The 6,884-nt window shown below is 50.6% G+C and overlaps 1 long non-coding RNA gene across 2 annotated transcripts; it reads right to left on the reverse strand.

Annotated features, from left to right (window-relative positions):
- Positions 1-3,285: 3,285 nt before the first annotated feature.
- LOC148183004 (uncharacterized) lies at positions 3,286-4,829 on the reverse strand. 2 transcript variants are annotated; one of them, XR_015773925.1, is made up of 3 exons: positions 4,572-4,829; positions 3,647-3,827; positions 3,286-3,447 (listed from the first exon to the last, which is right to left on the reverse strand). It is a non-coding gene; the product is annotated as an uncharacterized LOC148183004 (long non-coding RNA). The 2 variants fall into 2 exon arrangements; XR_015773926.1 differs by lacking the exon at positions 4,572-4,829 and adding an exon at positions 3,984-4,100.
- Between the last annotated feature and the right edge of the window lie 2,055 nt (positions 4,830-6,884).

The raw sequence follows: 6,884 nt of genomic DNA on the forward strand, positions 1-6,884 counted from the left end.
ACTCACACGGCAAAAAGCAGATTGAGAGAAGGACACCTTTCAGGAGGAATTCCTGCTGCCCTGGCTGCATGAATCATCCCCAAGCAGGTCACCCTGTTCCCAAAGCCTCAGAAAAGCAGCCATTTATGGGTATGAGAGATAAGGGGGTTTTTATCCCTTGTGTAGACGCCAGGGATAAAACCACAGACTTTCTCCCCCGTTGTTCTGGGATGAAAGCACATTTTTGTGGGATACATATAGCAAAGGCCATGATGTCTGGAGGAGTTTTGGTCACTGTTTTCCTATGGTCACCCCCAACACTGATGGTTATGAACAAGGAGGATGCTCCACCACAGTTCTCTATGGGGCTCACAGTGGTGCCAATCTGGGCATTCCTTACTCCAGAGTATCCTTCTTCCCCTAAGTCACCTCTTCCTCCTCTTTCTTCTTCCTACTTAGAAAGGGAGAAGATTTTTTGTAGGGGAAGGTGTGATGATTTTGTAGACATTTTCCTTGACCACCTCTGCTCTAAATTGCCAATTACAAAGGAAGGAAGAGGGCAGAGCAGCCCAGCTCCCACACTGGCACACACAGTCCCAACTCTGCCACTCCAGGGCACGCTCTCAGCTCTCCCGGATTAAAAACTGCTCCACTGACCCTTCCCTGCTTTTCCCTCCTGACAGAGCAGCCTTGGAGCTGTGATTTATGGGACTGTAGGAAAAGCAACCCCTCCCTTGAGGGTCCCAGTCATGCACAGAGTGTTCACCTCACTCTGCAGAGCAGGGAGAAATTCCCAGCTCCCTGAGGATCCTGCTCTTATCTCCTCAGTCCTGGAAGAGATCAAACACCGCAGCTGGGAGTAGCGCTGCTTCATCCAAACAAAGCCTGGAAGGAGATCCTCATCCAGCTCATGCCTCCCAGCTGGGGCTGCACTCCTTCAGTGGGATAAACAGCTGGCAAATCCAAGGGGTGTCCTGTGGCTCTCCTGCAGGAGAATTGGGATAGGTCAGGCTTTTCCCTAAGGAGGGGCCCAGCAGTACCCACCTCTGGGGCAACAGCTCAGAGATGCTTCTTGCAAATGTGCCCAGGATCTCACTGCTGCCAATAAAACCAGCTCAGGTTGATGCCTGAAGTGTCCTGATGTGCATTTGCCAAATTTATAAACTGGATTAACGGTGCTGGAGTGGGGAAAGAGAATGGGGACTGGAGAGGATGCAGGAAACAATACAGGTTTTATTTTTTCCTGGGTTAAAGGCAATGACTTGGTTCAGGTTGCAGCGTAAGACAGGAAGAAAGAATAAAGGAACTGCAAGCTGGTATTTGTTGTGGAGAACCCCAGAGACACCCAGATCAACCAAACCAGAAAGAAAAGGGGCCACAGCTCCAGAAACAGTACCAGGAATGGGGTGTGAGGTGCTCCCCTCATTACTGCAACATTAGACCAATATCCCCCACTTCAGCTAAATGTGTCTGCACAGCCAATTGATTTTCCTAAAAATAAAATTATTCCAATTCCAACAGTTTTCCAATTTCAGCCTAAAAAAGAAATATAGGAATCCCTGCCCAGCATCCTCTTCTAAGGGTCTGTATTTCCAGGGATCTGGAATGCTGGTGGTGGGACTGGGCTTCAGGACAGCAAAGCACAGCAACCTCCCTCCCTCCTGTTCGATCCATCCTGTGGAAAACTCAGCGTGCCCAGGGTGAGAATCCAGCTGGATAAAATAAATGTCTAATCTCTTACAACACCCAGTAAAACAAAGGTACACGGAAGATTGACTTTTATCGTGAATTTGCCACAGTTGATTTTTCCAGCTAAGGATGTTCCTTCTCTGCTGGGCCTTAAATTTGTCTGCACAAAAGGACTGCAGAGAGGGAAGGCAAATGAGTGAAGGTGTGAAATCAATGTACATAAACTCAATGGCCCTGAGCCTTGATGCTGAGGCTATAGTTGGCTGCACTTCACACAAAATGAGCTGAGACCCCTCTATTTGACTCCAGGTGAGCCTGCAGACAGATTTTTCACCTTCAACCTCTGCTAATTCATCTTGGCTTTGTGTTAATGGGACAACAAATCCAGGTTTTTGTCCCCACAGGAGCTGGAATCATAGCAGGCGTGGGAGAGGCAAGGCCTGCTGTGCTCTGCTGCCAGCCTGGAAGGGCAATCCCTGTCTTAGATCTCGAGCAGGATAGTTAACTTTAATATAAAGTTTCCTTCCCGCTCAAAAGATACCACAGTATGTCCTCATGTGTGCCCTGAGCTGGAATATATCAGTGAACTCCCATGAGTTTTAAAAGACAGGTGTACCCATTAATGCTCTGGCTTCTTATCAATTAGTTTTTTTTCATTTGTACAAGTGGCCCAGGTTTAAATAACTTATGTTTAATACAAGGAACTGTGAGCAGGAAGAGAGGAGCCAACAGAGAAGTTTCCAGGGAACCTCTGGAGCCTCTTCCAGTGCCTAAAAGAGCTCCAGGAGAGCTGGAGAGGGATTTGGGACAAGGGATGGAGGGACAGGACACAGGGAATGGCTAGCATGGAAATGGGATATTTAGATGGATAATGGGAAGGAATTTCTGGCTGGGAGAGCGGGGAGGGGATGGAATTCCCAGAGAAGCTGTGGCTGCCCCTGGATCCCTGGCAGTGCCCAAGGCCAGGCTGGACAGGGCTCGGAGCAACCTGGGACAGTGGAAGCCCATGGAAGGGGTGGCACTGGATGGGCTTTAGGCTCCCTCCAAGGTAACCCCTGATGGTTTAAGTGCTCCAGGCGCAGCCCGGGCAGCAGAGAGGCCCGAGAGGCCCGAGCCGAAAGCCGCGGGCTCTGTGGAGCCCCGGCCCGAACTCGGCCGCTCCCTCAGGGCCGCGCCGTTCCCGGGCTCCGCGCGCCCTCCCGTGGCCGCGGGCCCGCAGCGCAGCCGGGCCCGCCTCAGCCCCGCTCCCGGCCGAGCTTTCCTCCTTTTCCTCCTTTTCCTCCTTTTCCTGCTTTCCCCCCGCTAACACAAAGGGCAGATCTGCTGCTCCCCCCGCTCCCGGCTGCGCGGCAAGGTCTGCCAGGCCAAAGCCAAAGGAAGGAGAATGGCTGCTCGTTTTGTCACCGCCGGGGCCTAGGGACGTGTCCCCATGAGGGAGGGCAGCCCAGGGCCCCTCTCGGGGGGTGAGTGCACCGAAGAGCCTGCTGAGAAATGAACAGCAGCAAAACAGCGATGGCAGCACCTTCCAGGGCCGGGAGGTGCTGACCCCTGAGCTGCAGCTGGGCCTGAGCTAATTCGAGAGAAAATAAACACTCCTGAAGTGCCACTTGCCTGGGCTTTGGATGAGATGAGCTCTAAGGCACCTTCAACTCAAACCATTCTGTGATTTCATAATTCTCTACAGCACCAGGTAGCTGGGAGTGGTGCAGAGACATCAATTTCTCCTTGTCTCCTTCCAGATCCACATTGTACATCCTTCCAGCTCTGCTCTTCCCAGCACTGTGTCAGACAGAACAAATGGCCCCTCAGAAGGTGAATTTCACATCCACGACAAGCTGCCCCTCAGAAGATGAATTTCACAGCTGCCCGAGCTGCCCTTCCCCGCTTGTTTGCTGTGAAAAAGCTGCACTGGATATGCCAGGTGTCCCCAGTGCCATATGCAACGCATACAACTTTCCCGTGCCTCCATGGAAAATACCTCTCTTGATGTGCCCTTGCTTTGTGTTTTCCCAGCCGTGGGCAGGCTCAGAGCTGCCCTGGAGCTGGAGCATTCACGGATGGTCCTTCTGTCCCACTCTTGCTCCCAGCAGAACCTTGCAGGAATTCATATCCACCCCTAAGTGCTGCATTCCCAGCACTATCAGCAGAAACAGATTATCCTGAGTTGGAAGAGACCCACAAGAATCATTGAGACAAACTCCTGGCTCTGCACAGAACACCCCCAAAATCCCACCACGAGCTTAATAATCCATTCCAGGCTTAATAATAATAATAGTTATTAATATTTATATTCACAACAGGATTGTGGACCCTACCAGAGAGCCCCAACCCTCCCTCCTGGCACCCTTGCAAGGGATAACAGCAGGGCTGATGCCCAGGAAAGGTGGAAGGTGCCCGCAGCAAAACAAGTGATGTTCCAGGATAGTTTTGTCTGATCAATGCTATTAGACTGATAGATTGTTTTGGGAAGCTTTTTATCTCAGCCCTCACATCTGTTCTGCATTTGGAGGCAGCCTAAGAGGCTGGGGGTGCAGAGCAGGTGCTGCGAGTGTCTGGTGAACATTAGGGAATGTTCACTCAGAGGCTCCAGAGCTGCCAAAAAGTGCACTGATTGGACAGATGTTACTTCATTACTGTCAACTCGTCATCCTGGATGTTTTAAGAGAACAGTTGCTTGTTAAGGAAACACAGCTGTTACCAAGAAATTTGTTTTTCCTTTCCTTTCCTTGGCTGCAGGGCAGTGAAAAGCCCAAGGTACCTGGGCACCTGCAGAGCCCCTTTTTGGGCAGCTCCCTTTGGCCAAGGAAGAGGCACAGGACTGGAAGGATCTTGCCTGCTCACCTGCCACCCCATTGCCCCAGGGCTGATCCTTGTTTAATCTGTCTTGGATGTGTTTTTCTTACCTGGTCTTCAGAATTCCCAGTGCTGGAAGTTGTCTGGCACTGATGTTCCTGTTGTGGGGTCACTGCTGGAGCTTTGCAATGGAGGTGGCTTGGACCTTCCTCCCGTCCAGCTTCAGGGCAGATCTTCCTGAAATTATCCCCAAAGTACGACTTGTTTCAAGGAACTGCACAGGAGGGGAATTGGAGCAGAGTTGGCCATAGAGAACGGGAATTCCCACCTGGAGGGCACAAGCAGGAGGATTGGATCTGGTTTATCCGATTGCATACCTTCCAAAAAAAGGGTTCTGTAGGTTTCCCTCTGGTGTTCAAGCTGTTTCATCCAGAAATACTCACTGGGAATGTCAAACCTGTGCCTTCCAGAGCAGCCTGGGGCAGGAGGATTCCTGCCTCATCCCACAGCAGCTGCGAACACTCTGCAGAAAATGGGAACAGCTTTGGTGCACAGCTGGTCTCCTGATCTCTGACCTCCTCTTGCAAGGTTCAGAAGCAACCAGCTCTTCTCCATCCTCTGGATGAGACTCGGGTACTTCACTGTGCCCGTGCCTCAGTCTCCTCTCTCCTTTGGACAGAGCCAATTCCAGACCACAAAGGTGTCAGGAGAATTTTCTATCCCTGATGTCCTGTGGTGCTCTGGTGGGAGGCAGAGGTTGCTCTAAACCCTCAGTGGGGAAGGTGGGTGATACATGGATACAGCAGCAGCCCCTGGATCCAAGCCAGCGTGGAGTGGGCAGTGGAAATCTGCTGGAATATGGGAGCACTGATTACCAGAGTCCTTCTTTTTGAGGGATCTGACCCAAAACCAGGCTCATTTTGCTTTTCCCTGTCAATGAACCCCTGCAGCTGAGCAGGTTGGGAACAGCTGATCTGAGCATCCCTCCATGAGATCTCCAGAGCAGGATTCTGGAGCCACTGAGTTGTATCAGCTCAGGCAGCCTCTGATCAATTCTGAGTTATCATCCCACCATCAATTAGCGCAATAACTGATTGCCCTGCCCCTGCCCAGCTCTATCCATACATCTTCCCACACACCCGTTCTCCCTTATCGATTTTTACCCTCCAGCTTTTCCACTTTGATCGATTCCAAGAGGAACGTGCAAATGAGGAGTCAAACATCTTTATGACCTGAGAACTTATCAAAGGAATTCACTGCTCCTAATAACCCCCTCCCGCTGCTGGGTAAGCATTTAACAGCCGATGTGTGCTGGCAGGAGGAGCAGAGCTCTGTTCATCCAGAGGGATGAAACAGATCCTTCTTTTGCCTCATCCCACGGATGCAGGCCGGGAAAGAAGGTGGCTTTGTTTTACACCTCTTTTTGTTTTCCCCAGAGTCTCCAGCTCAGGTGTTGCTGTGGGGGGTTATGTGGTCATAAGTCCCAAAAACCAAAGTTTTATCACTGGGGTGTCCTGAAAAGCTCCCAGGAATGGGTGGGATCCTGCTGCTGCCTGGAAACAGCTCCCTGATATCGGGAGGGGCTGGAAGATGATCCCAAATATCAGCATTTGTGCTTCAAACACAGCAGGAATTGGCCTCTGGCAGGAGATGCTGAAAGAAGAGAGAAAACACCAATAGAAGTGTCATGCAGGGTTTGCTAATCATAGAAACGGAATCACAGAATCACAAAATCACAGAACCATAAATCATAGAATCACAGGATGGTTTGGGTTGGAAGGGACCTTTCAAGGTCATCTGGTCCAACCTCCTGCCATGAACAGGAACAGCTTCAACCAGAGCATCTGCACAGATGAACCACTGAGTGCTTTGGTGGGACTGCAGCTATGCCAAACTTCTTGCCAAGCAAATCATGGGTTTGAAGGCTGCTGAAACCAATGGTTTTATAGAAATACAGACATTTTGATGGAGGCAGAAAGCTGTTGATTAAATGAATTAATTAAATCTCCTCAAAACCAAGACACAAGCAGCCAAACCTGCCACGGGATCAGCTCCTGTCCCAACACAAATCACCTTTCAAATGTGAACCTCAGCCAGGTCACAGCTTGCGGAATCCCTCTCCTGGAGCAAGATCTCCTACAAACAGGGAGAAACAGCCAGGGAAAGAATCCCATCAGGCTTAGAATGAGAGGTCACAGCCCCCTCAAACTGCTCAAAATTTGCAAAACCACCAGGGATTGTTGATTTTTAGGAGTCCCCAGTGGTTCCCTATTGAAATTAAACAGGACACAATGAGCCAGTGTTCCCCTCCAATCCTAAAAACTGGGAATTACCAGCCTGATGTTGTCTCCTACCCATGTCCCTGGAATGGCAGGCAAGGTGCTGCAGCACCTGAACACCAGGATTTCCTTGGGTTATTAATG

Source organism: Pseudopodoces humilis, chromosome 16 (genome assembly GCF_049639895.1).
Source record: "Pseudopodoces humilis isolate 2021_Gansu_Grassland_sample_001 chromosome 16, ASM4963989v1, whole genome shotgun sequence".
Taxonomy (NCBI): Eukaryota; Metazoa; Chordata; class Aves; order Passeriformes; family Paridae; genus Pseudopodoces; species Pseudopodoces humilis.